Source organism: Lissotriton helveticus, chromosome 11, assembly GCF_964261635.1.
Source record: "Lissotriton helveticus chromosome 11, aLisHel1.1, whole genome shotgun sequence".
In the NCBI taxonomy this organism is placed as follows: Eukaryota; Metazoa; Chordata; class Amphibia; order Caudata; family Salamandridae; genus Lissotriton; species Lissotriton helveticus.
The window spans coordinates 1,129,268,620-1,129,281,178 of NC_136072.1; the positions used below are offsets into that span (position 1 = coordinate 1,129,268,620).

Below are 12,559 nucleotides of genomic sequence, written 5' to 3' on the forward strand. Positions count from 1 at the left end.
CCTGTGAGCATTCTATGCTGCTGTCAGTGCATGTTTCATTTGTTGGTATGAAAACTTTTCTGATATTTCATATTCTATCTGTAATTCTGCGAATTATAGTATTCCACCCTTGACCGAGAAATCACACACACCATTGATATACCGATAGTGTCCCATTTGTTAAATCCAGAAGAGGTGCAGTTTCCCAAGTCTTTCTATCTTTCAGAGAGGAGTTGCCTATGCCACCTTGTTATGCTACTCCAGTTTATTTGTCACTCGATGCCACAGGAAGACCTTCTGTGCTGTTGGGCTTGTCATGTGTTGATGATTGGGATTTGGGTATAGGCTGGTTTTGTAGCCCCCCCATGGCCCATAATGCATCTATCCATCCGACACAATGGCTTGTTGTGTGGGTGGTGTGCCCATTGATTTATAATCATTAATTGTGCCACCCAGTAATATGCTCGCACATCTAGAAGTGCAATTCCCTCATCATACCATCCAAGGGTCAGCAAATGGACTGCTAGCTGGGAGAGGGATTGGGGGAGGGGGGGCGGGGGCTCAGCCATCCCAAAGTAGTGCCCTGATTTCCCCCTCTATTGTGTTGAAGTAGGTCTCAGGGACTATGTATGGTGTATTTTGTAAGATGTAGAGGAACCGGGGTAGTGCCATCATTTTGCAGAGGGCCGCATGGCCGAGTAGGGACAGAGGCAGTACAAAAACAACAGGTGATGGACAGAATGCAGAACAATGTCATACATTCACCCCAGTACAGAGACCTGGGCCTAAATCCATCGTTTTTTTGCTCACCATGCCTTTCCAGTTTGAACCCAGCTATATGCAAATCAGTCTTGACCCTGTGCCCCATGGGAACAGTCCAGCCCGAACTGCCAAGTCAGGTCCTCCCTGGACTGGAAACAAGCATCCAAGGACCGGTTTCGGGCTTTCAGCCCTCATCAGCCTGGATAGCTTGATTCCAGTGGCATGGAGAGCACAGGACTCACGTCTGAGCATACCCGTCCCACTCGGGGTGACAAAGCAAAAACAACAGGTGATAGACAGAATGCAGAACAATGTCATACATTCACCCCATTACAGAGATCTGGGCCTAAATCCTTTATTTTTTTGCTCACCATGCCTTTCCAGTTTGAACCCAGCTATATGCAAATCAGTCTTGACCCTGTGCCCCATGGGAACAGTCCAGCCTGTACTGCCAAGCCAGAGGCAGTGACCTCCAGTGGCGTACATTGCTTTGTATTCGTGTAATCAGACCCATGAGGTTGTGTGTATAGAAGAGGTCGGTTATGCAGTTACGAACATCCCCAAGTATCGAAAGCCCGCTATCACCACTGTTGCACAGCAATTGGCGGCAGGACTGGGGCAGGCCATTTAATAAATATATTGTGGATTTTGACCAGCTTAAGGAGTGCCCGGAGTATTTGCCATAGTTAGTGCAGATCTGGAGTATTCGGTTGATTGACGCCTGTGGTGATGCTACGTAAACAAGATCATCATCTGCATGCAGGGAAATTCTATCTTTCCACCCTTCTGTCCATTTCAAACAATGGACCAATGGGTCCCACGTATCCATACTGCCAAAGGCTCTAGAACGATGGCGAACAATATGGGTGACAGTGGGCAACACTCCCACTACTCTGTGCTGTTTGAGTGGAGGTAGCACCTTCGAGGCAATCGGCCTGTTTTCCTCACTTCCAGTATGGCTTACTAGAGCGGCCATTGTGGCAGGGTGGCGCTATAGTCTTGCGAATCCAGTTCCCTATTTAGCCTCATTGTGGCGCCGACGCGCAGCGGACACCCAGCCTGAGGCTTTCAAGGCTCCTCGCTGCGCTAGCGCTTTGCTGCTATTTTGGATTTTTTTTTTTAAAACAATGTGATTTTAATGTTACTCACTTCGAACTGAAATTGCACTGTATTTGCCTCACTTTGCTTCCCGCCTTAAGGTTGTCTCCCTGGTCCACCGCAGCTACCCTGTGCTGTTTGAGTGGAGGGGGCACCTTCGAGGCAATCGGCCTGTTTTTCTCACTTCCGGAATGGCTTACTAGAGCGGCCATTGTGGCAAGGTGGCGCTCTACTGGACCCTATTCCCATGCGTTCTAGGACTGTAAACATGTTAGGCCATTTGATGGATGGTATCGAAGGCCATGCGGGCATCCAGGGTTTCGATTGCTGCATCTGCTCGAATTGTGCCTCTCGTCCCCATCACTCCGTGGTGCCTACCCAGGTTGGAGCAACTGTGTTGGGAGTATTTTGGACAGTATTATGACCTCCGCGTTAAGCAGAGAAATGGGGCGGTAGGAGCTCATGTCTACTGGCGGCTTCCCCTTTTTGTGCATGACTACTATAGCGCCTAGTCTTTGGTCACAAGGTAAAATGCCCCGCGCTTACTTTTAATGTACATTTGTAGCAGGTGGTGGGGGGGGTGGGGGTACCTTGGTGGCTGTTAGGTTATAAAATTGTATCGTTAAGCCATTCAGCCTTATCGTCTTCACTGATTTTATATTTTGCATTGCTGTTGCAATTTCGTCTACAGTGGGATCTACCTCAAGTTGCTGCCGCTCCTCCGGGAGAGCGTTGGAATGGGAACATAGACTAGGAAATTTCAAGAGTCTTAGGCCGTGGTCAGTGCGAAAGGAGAATATAGATCTGCAAAGTGAGCCGTGAAGGCCTCTGCTATTTTCTGTGGATCTATCAGGGTCTTGTCGTCTATCTTTAGTGTGGTCACCCATTGATTAGCCCTTTCCCGCTGGTCAAGCGAGGCGAGGATTTTCCCCGCCCTGTCTCCATGTTTGTATATTTTGTAGCTAGCTGATGAGCCCTGGCAGTCTCTGTAACTAGGTTATGGTATTCTGGTCGCTTTACATCAAGTGTGTGTTTGGTTGCATCATCTGTGGCGAGTGTGAAATTTCGTTCACAGGTTAGTAGGTCATTCTCAAGCTCTTCCAGCTGTCGCCTCTTTTCTTTTTTGTGTCCTGTTGTTAGTGCGAGTGCTTGACCCTTTACTACTGTTTTTAAGGCCTCCCATAGCACTAGAGGAGAGTCTACTGATCCCATATTCTCTTTGAAATAATTGTCAGCGGCTTTGGTGAGGCCGGTTCTGATATGTGGGACCTTCAGGTGTAGCCCCCAGGGATTAGTGTGCCCAGATCGGGGAATGATCTGAGATAACCCTTTCCAAATGTTGTACCTCCTTTAAGTTTTGTAGCTGGTCCGCCAGTGCGATAATGTGGTCTATTCGAGAGAGAATGTTATGGGCCCCACAGTGGAATGTGTATTGTCGTGGAAGGGGATTAAATCTACACCATACGTCTACCAATCCGAATATAGCCATTAAGTCTGCAATGTGGGATCTGGGGTGAGGCGAACTCCTGGGTGGGAGGCGATCTTTCTAGTTACACAGCCTTCGTTTTAAGTCCCCTCCTATTACCATGTCTCCCTAAGGAAAATCCATTATCATTTTGCTCATGTCTGCGAGTGCGGTCTTATGAAGAGCTGGAGGGACATACACTAACATGATGTTGAAACCCCTGCCCTCCCAGCTGCCTGATATGGCCGCAAAGCGGCCCTGTTCATCAGTAAGGGTTTTGTCTACAACAAAGGGGAAGCTGTTGCATAAGAGTATGCCTGTTCCTCTGGACCCTGAAGTAAATCACGAGTGCGCGATTGATCTATACCCCCCTCTGTCGAGTGCTTTGCATTTATGCCCAACTAAATATGGTTTCTTGGAGAAGGACGACGTAGGGCCGGTGTCTATATATAGAGGAGCCCTGTCCCCGTTTGATTTTGTCTCCTTGCTCATTAACATTACAAGAGAGCAATGTAAGTGATGTCTCTGTCTCCCTATCTTGTAAACATTGATTTATCATGATCATTGTAGAAGGGAATATGGGTTAGCTTTACGTGTCTGGGTTGTGCTTGGTGCTTGGAGTGGTGTATTTGATCGGATCGTCTCCGCTGGATGGTGAGATACAGCGAGTTTGGATTGGAGTGTTGTTCGCGTGGTGCTTTTTTCATACTTGATTGGCGGGTGCAGCGTGCAGTCTACAATATAATATCCCCATCACTAAAGTTGAACACTCGGCCAGTATTGATCTCAGTGGCGAACCCAGTTTAGGTTTGCCTCCTAGAACTCGGTGTGATCTTTCAATTGAAAAGTATTTGGAGAGATTTTGTAGTTGCAGATATTTTAAAATCAAGTCCTCCACAAATAGATCCGCAGCTGGTCCCTCAGCCCTTTCTTGGACACCCAAGATTCAGACATTGTTTCGCCTTGCCCTCGTAGTCATCCGGTTGTGCACCGAGCAGCTTACTATTAGCTTGCAGTTCAAGGACTTGTTTCTGAAGTGAATAAGTGCTTGCCGTGAGCGACTGAATGGTGTCCTCTACTACTTTAACTATAGCATCCATTTTTCGCAGGTCTGCATGTATGAGGGAGACTTCTTTGGACACTGAGTGCATTTGCGATTCAAGAGACATGTGCAAATTAGTTATGGCTGCAATTATATCATGCAGGGTAAGGTCTCCCTGTTCTGCTGCTGCCAGAGATTGAGGTTGTCCATCTGCCCCCTCCTGGTGATTCTGCCATCGCATTTGTCTAGCTTGGGCTGGTGAGAGACGCGCCCTCCTCTACCTCCTGTCAGGGCGCCGATGGGGAGCAGCAGCCTGTGGGCACATTGCACTGAGGGCCACCAGGTACTCACCGCCGCCTGCCTAGGGCTTGTTCCCCCTACCGGCCGGTCGGTTTCCTCCAGTAGGCCCTTTTGCTGAGTTGGTGCACCTGCGCTCCCACCCACATATGTGGGTGACCTCCAGGCGTCGCAGTGTAGAAAGTTGGTATTATGCTGGATCGCCTAAATACATAGGACTTTTTCATAACATGTCCAGAACGGCTCAGCAGGTCCTGTAGCATTATTGTTGCACACTGTATGGGGGAGGGGTGGGCTCCCTCCAGTTATGTTGTGTTGGGGTCTACTCCGCAGTGCTGCTCGATATGTGTCGCTCTCTGCCTGTCGCCCATTCAGCCGCTGTGCATCACCCAAGGTTATTCTTGAACTCCTCTTATTTCGTGGAGCAGCCACTAGTGCAATTGGTGGTCTAGGCCTGTCGCTTTTGCCACCTTGTCACCCGTTGGCACTGGTCTCTTGTTGCTGTGGAAGCAGTCGGAGTTAATCTGCTGCTAGCTTGTTTTCATGATCTCCAGACCGCAGTACTCTGTTTGAGAGGCTCCTTGCGGCTCATGGAGCTCCACGCCCCCTCCAAGCTCACCTTGCATCAACACCGAGGCCTCGCCTGATCATTTGAGGCCTTTCTTTCTCTGCCTCACCGCTTGCCAGCTCCCACCTCTCGGGAACGATGCTGTGTCGCTGCTGATTTGCTTTTCAATCCCTGGGATCACTGGGTAACTGGTTCCTCGTGACACCCATGGCCATGCCCCGCTCCTCAAACACGCTAAAACGCCTCAGGCTGCCGGCGCACAGTCGCCGCCCCTCCAGGCTCTCACCCAGGTGGGACCCTGTGATGGCCTTAAAGCTGATCGGAAGGGGTTCGGTCTCGGCAGTCGCGGATGAAATCAGTACCTGGGTGCGCTGCACTGCATTATTTTGGCCTGATGAATTGGGAGTGCCACCCCTCTCTGGCAAACCTCGCATCCACACTAGAGGGTTAGCTTGATCATACTAGGCCCCCTTTCTCTGACTCACCGCCCGCTAGACCCGGCTACTCGGGAATGATGTGTTGCTGTCGCTCGCTTTTCAATCCCTGGGACCACAGGGGGGACTGGTTTTGCAAGATGCCAGAGGCAGAGCCTCGCTCCTCAGCCAGCTGAAAAGCCTGCGCCCGCCAGCGCAAAGTCACTGCCTTTCCAGGCTCTCTCCCTCGCTCAGGCCAGATCATGTGATACCTTCGATGAAGATTGGAAGGAGTCCGGACCCGGCAGTCTCGGCCCAGGTCGGAACCAGGAGGGCAGAGCTTTGTTTTTTTGGGATGCCTACAGATGAATTCTCTGATTTTATGGAGATTTTCGGCGCGGGTCGCCAGAGCAGCACTAGAGTGCTACAATCTTCCTCGGCTGCCGACCACGCCACACATGATGAAATTTTTTTTTTTTTTAGCAGGACACTTTTCCAGGGTATCGCATCTATAACACTTTCATACCTCTGGTGAACAGAATTTCTCATGCACAACACTTTTTGCGTCACAATCATTGGTACCCTGTGTAACATATGTGGAATATTTACTATTAGCATTGATGGAGCAAGAATTCGCACGTAAAGCGTCTTGCTTGTATTCATGAACCTCGAATAACCATAATGAACTAATTCAACATGTTTGTGTTACTAATATTGCACATTATACATTACACGGGGTGTCCCAGCGACGCTTGCCTATGTGTTTACTCATCCTAAACCGCTTGTCACTAACATGGCCGCTGCTTGGCGGGGTTTTCTTCTGCGCATGCGTAGGTCACACTCACGTGACGTGACGTACTCGCAGTTCTGGTGGGAACTTCTCGCGCTTGCACACTTGATTAAAGATGGCCGCTTTGTGTTCTCACATGCCGGAGCTTGTCCTGCCGCTTTCTGTTTTTCTATTCATTTGCACTAATAATAATGCTATAGTTAATATAAAGTAAGGGGAGTCATATAGGGATTCCTGGTATACAGTGTATTCATTTATTTTCTATGTTCTAAATTGTTTTCGCTTACTTTTCATGTATCGAAACCTGTGAGCCTGAGGGATGGGAATACTCCATATTGAACAGCCTTTCTGCGCATGACAGTCTTCTGTCGGTGGACGAACTCTATGGCATTGAATCCCTGCCAACCCGAGGTCCCAGCCAAGCTGTGCCTGGGAAGATGCACCTTCGCCTAGCAGAAGAAGCTGAAATGTACCAAATGTATCACAATTCATAGATGCGCTATTGTAATGTTGAGATTTATGTCATGGGAACCCCAAATTCAATAGGCGGTCCCAAAACATGTAAATTAGGACTTGTAGAAATGAAATGTGGTTGGTGTGTTGACCTATCCTACTTGTGGACCAATCGAAATTGGGGATTCTTACACTTGCAACATTTGGGGGGTGGTACACTGACCCGAAAACAGTATAACTAGCCTAGGTTTAGCTAGAGAAATTGTCCGACTTGTCTGAATAGCTGACCTGTCACTGACCCAACGCACTCAATAGGTGACTGATACAGAGAGCTGCGGAGCACTCTGTCCGTAATTTCCAGAGACCCAAGCGGGGTTTTGGGAAATCTTAAGTGCTGGCGGAGCACTTTTCTGGGGAATTCGATAACCCAATCGGGGTTCTGACTGATAGCTGCAGAGAGGGTGGAGCGCAGGCGTTGCTTCCGAACTGCGGGTGCTGGTCTTATTTAGTGGTCCCGTCCTGATCCTAATCTGGTTTTCCTGTCCTGTCCTGGGGTGTCCATTCTGCACCTGCTGGCCTACTGGCGACTGTCCTTCCTTGGGGTTTCTCCTGTCCTTAACTGACCCGTGGCCAGGGTTGGTCTTCAGACCGTACTAGGTAGATATAGTGCTGGGAAAACTATTCTGCATCTTTCCTTCTTTTCTTAGCTTTAATAAAGACGTACTCTTGCATATTGATTTTCCGTGTTTTACTCCCTGCTCTGAAAAATGAAACAATCATATCTTATTGTTATTCTAGCATGTTCCAATTTTTCCCTGTCCTTTAAGCACGGTCCTACATATAGTTCATGAAATATAGATGTTCCTTCTTCTTACCCATCCTTTACGGAATTACCGTAATTACTTTGAATATTAGCATGTTCCAATTTTCACCTGTCCCATAGCTACATAGTATTCCAGAATTCTCGTAATACAAACTAAAGGTCTTTCCTGTACCCATATTTCAGGGGTAATTCAACTGTGACTTTCTAGTATGTACCTTATTTTTCCCCTTCCTTTAGTTACCTTTTTTAAGACTAAATTCTGAAAGTGCAGATTAGCATGTTTCCTGTTCTTACCTTCCTTTGGACTCATAAATGGTTGGTCTCATTTTCTTCCTGTATGGATATTTGCTCTTTTTGATCCTAGTTATTGATAGCTTACTTGCTGTAAACCTTTTATTCTCTGAACTGGAATAAGACTAGATAAAGAGTTTTAAAACTTCCCGTGTCTCTGGTTATTACATGAGTGCAAAGAAATTATATGAGATTGGTATTTTGTGTCTGCCTTTCTTTTACAGCTAGCTCCCTGATCTATTTTGATCATAGGTACCCATAACAGTGGATTGGAAAGTCGGGTACAGTAGAAATCAATAGGAAGGACAAAGGGTTACTGGTAGTAGAGTGTAAGGTTACCCGATTAATAAAATGTAGTGAATTGAATTATATGGGCCCAATGCGTATATGGTAAAATTGTTGGTCGGGTGACCTGCGCGCTCTATCAGCATCCTTAGCAACTTGTTTGGAATAATGTAACTCATCAATTACAGCATGCGCACAACTTCCAGGTAATTCTGTCTTATTTAACAATGCTATTTTAGCTTTTACTGAGGCTTCCCTATGGACCCACGATGTATCTTGTATGTTTGAGTTGCTGGTATATATAGTGATTTGGTCGTGTATCAACTCTTCCTGTAGTAATTCAAAACTACAAGTAATGGCTAGATTTTTATGTGCAGACGCATACTCAACCACACTTTTGGCTTTTTCTTGCTTTATTTGGGGAACGTTATACCTTTCCATGGCCACATAAACCACAAGTGAATAACATGTATCAAATCTTCCAATGCATGCATAAAAATATCTCCCACTCTATTTTCTCTCAAAATGTTTGCATTTTGATTGTACGTTTTAAAATTTTCTCGACCTACGCAGAATACATTATTTTTTTTCTCTCAGATGTAAAGTAATCCTCCTAGAACGTCAAAATATAATTATAAAAGCACTCCTTACAATCTTGCCACCACATTGAAAGTTCTACTCATGCAGGTAAAAATGTTTGAGGAGCTAAGACTCAAGTTGTCCAAATCACACAATTTGTAAAGATTTAAAAAACTGTGCTTTATAATTAAGCTTTAAAAAAGGGAACACGTTGTATTAATATTTAATTCCTAGATCTTGACTAAAACCAGTTTCCAACGAATGATAAGTAAAATCAGAATAAATACTGATAGCCAGTCGCTCACTTGTTTAAAATCGGATTCTTCTTGGTCGGTGCGAGGTCGCTCATTTCCTTCACAACACTCTTCACGTAGATGTATGGAGTGTAAGGTGCTGAACTCAAGATGGCAGCACGTTGTGTGACCTCACAGGTCACGTAATGCCACATACGTGCACGGCGAATCGCCGTGATGTAATTGACACACAGACTTGCATGTCCGTGCACGTCAGCCGCTCGGACGACCGTTAAGAGGTAACAGCTGATTTCACTCACAACTGTCGCCTTTAAACTGGGTTCGCTCACCAAAATGACCTGTAATATGCCGATTACACGCATCTGGGGCTGTAAACATTTTCCTTATTTTCGCTCGTCGACAAATTTGTTGTAAAGAACTCCAAAACTCCAACTTCAAATGTAGAAGAATCATATTTATGATCCCCGGGCAGATACATAGATTCAGAACCTCCCTTTTCCAAACTGTCTTCTCTTGGAACCTTGCATAAACATTCTACCGAAGTGTTCCGGAAAAAATAGACGTGAAAGACGCTGAATTACGTTCACATTGCAACAACCCTCCTCTGATCTCCCACCTGCTTGTAAATCCAGATCAAAGATTCCACTCATGAGTGTCCATACTGTTAAAAGGCTCGGAGATAAGGTTTTGATTGGGAAATCAACCAAGCACAACACGACAAGCACTTGCAAATGAAAAGCATGACCAGTAACTGCGAAGGCAAGTTTATAGAAATATTACTATTTGGCATGCCTTAAAACTAAAAGAACAGAGGTCATCTTTTGGCTCTGGGGCGAGGTCCAAAGGACAGGAGATCCAAACACTATTTACCTGCATGCTGATCAGGGCACTTCGACCTTTAAAGACTCTGATATGCAGCACTCTAGGAGCAGCTCACAATATCATCATGGCAACCCAACAAGATAACCGTATCAGGAGCACTCCTTCGTTATCCCAATTGAGACGAAAGTGTGATCAGGTACAATGTTTCCAAGAATGCCTGCAATGGTATGGGAGCAGATTTTTCTAGAGTGAAAAGCAATAGAGCTGGCTGCTAATTTTTAGAGTTGGTAGGGTTTACAAGGTTTCATTTTCAGGATTTTGGGATCCAGATTGTAACAAAGTTTGATAAACTTGGTGATGGATTCGACTAACTTCAACAATTGTTCCGGAATTATGTCCCGTGCTCAGGGGTCCCATGGACAGCGAATCTCAATATTCTTCCTCATAACAAATCTAATTTCATTAAGACTAACATCATGAAATTCAAAGATGAACAGATAGAGAGGCTGGTGACTGGACAGTGACTATTCCAGGTGGACTGAAGTGGCTTATTTTGAATTATGCGACCAAACAATCTTCTGCCTGATCTACTCATTTGATCTGGTATCAAAAAGAGTTGGACCCAGGACTTGAACACATAAGCAATAGACTAGATGTCGAATTAAAATAAAATTCTAAAGCTGTGTGGTGGACACAGACATTTTTTGAAGGTGTTCATGTTGGTTTGCCTCAGCAGTGTTCAGCGCTATACAACCTGATAATTCCTACATGTTCTTACTTTTAGCACATGCCCTTAACACAACCCTAAAAAAGGCTTCTACAGCAGAAACAGGTGGAAGTGAATAGCTAGACACTGATTCATAGAGTCAAGTTTAAAAGGTATCTGATAGTAGATTCTAAAAAAATAATTCTTGGCTGCGTCCCTTCGAATGTTGAACACACGACTGGTGGGAACTACTGTAACCCAATCATTACGAAAGTTTATCATTTTGGCTCCTGCACAGTAAAACGTGCGCCTGCTGCTTGGGTCTGTGGCATCAGAGATTCTGAGCATGTCTGAATAGTTCAAATCCAGGATCTCTCATCTTTCTTCTGCTCCTTGAAGCCAAGATGAACCCACTGCTCTGGTACCCTCACGCTGCAGCCAATGTTCATGTGCTTGATCTAGTCAGTGGTCAGCCATTCCATGAGGCATATCTGGCCACAATACCATATTTGACACCAGAGATAGTTCAACAATGATCCAATAGTGTCAATGGACTGGACAAAGTGAAGGCCATTTTAGGGTCAAGGTAGGCAGAAGTGATCAGATTTTGAATAATCCTCCTACGTATCCCACATATGAGAAAACTTTTAGTCTCATTTGCATAGGTTGGCATGTACAGGGGGAACACCCTGATAAACTGCCTAAAAAAAAAAGCAGAGCCAGCAATGCGACCGTAAGTGTGCATACGTTGCATAAGCTAAATCATACAGCCATGTTACAATATAATGCATTGAAATGCTGTTATTCTCAGAAAACGTTGCATGAGTGCTGGAAGAAGAGATGTCAGTTCTGAGCTTCTCGTGCTCTCAAGTGTTCTATGCTTTAATTCAGTGGCTATATGCAAGACAATTTCCTGGGGCCCACATGACAGATAGGCATTACTGAGCCCCTACTGGTGTCCGTCTTACTATGGCTCTACAAAGTAAGTTCCTGTACTTGACTTTCAATGCTGCAATGGTGATGGACTCTTAGGCCAGAGCAGAGTCAAAGGCTTCCCAGGAAGGTTATATTGCAGACCATGCCTCATCCCTAGTGTCTTGTTGGAGTACTGGTATGAAGTTATAAGGCTAAAGGGCATTGGCTATGCCTTGTGCCCAATGCTCACTAAGCATAGCCATGCACAGAGATTACTGTAGGTAGGAGTAGTATTCTGGCTACACGGCATGCCCAAAGTGTATGGATTTTGAAGTTGTTGGTTAAATGCTACCATAACTAACCATAAATTATGAAATGCAAATGTTGAGATGCACTTTTGTCTGTATGGTTTTTGGACAGCCATCCCTTCCCTAAGTCACCCACCTGCGAGTGAATCTATTGGCCCCAGCACCCACAAAAACCTGTAGGTGCCCTGAGGCATATAACCGAAGTTGACCCCGAGACACAAAGCCTGGCTCTGGTATTAAGTGAGGGGGCACCAAAAGCATTGGCCAACACAGAGAGAAGAGGGAGGAGCAGCAGCTGAGACGATTCCTGGTAAATGCGAATGTGTTTGCTCGCCCATGCTGAAGTACAACTGCGCTGAGGCAATCTAAAGATGCATCACTGACCAGGCAAAAACCACGCCCGAGAACACAGGCAATGAGTTTGGTAAACTGCTTAGTGGGGCTTCCGAATAACACCACAACCCATTTAAACGAGCTGCCTAGACAAGAGTACAGACTGACCTACAGGTCACAGACTGTAAAAAGCTGCTCTATTGTAGATACAGTGACATGCGCCTACACTTGAATTGAAGCTTTCCTGTTTTGTGTAGCAGACCCTTTAGATTCTGTAGTGATCATCCCATTAAGCTACACATTTCCTTGTGTACCATAATACATTGTGGAGTGATTAAAGTGTTCCTTCTATTCATAAAGAAAAGCACTTTACTGA

At 45.8% G+C, this 12,559-nt stretch overlaps 1 protein-coding gene across 5 annotated transcripts in view; it reads right to left on the reverse strand.

The window, feature by feature from the left end:
- Window positions 1–12,559, reverse strand: part of HIC2 (HIC ZBTB transcriptional repressor 2) — a 587,905-nt gene that overhangs the window by 14,278 nt on the left and 561,068 nt on the right. The window contains exon 1 of one of the 5 annotated variants that reach the window (XM_078667871.1): window positions 9,151–9,587. The exons of the other annotated variants lie outside the window; for them this stretch is intronic. The gene's annotated coding sequence lies outside the window, so the exon portion shown is untranslated. Of the gene's footprint in view, window positions 1–9,150; window positions 9,588–12,559 lie in introns of those variants that run through there. 5 annotated transcript variants of the gene reach the window in all.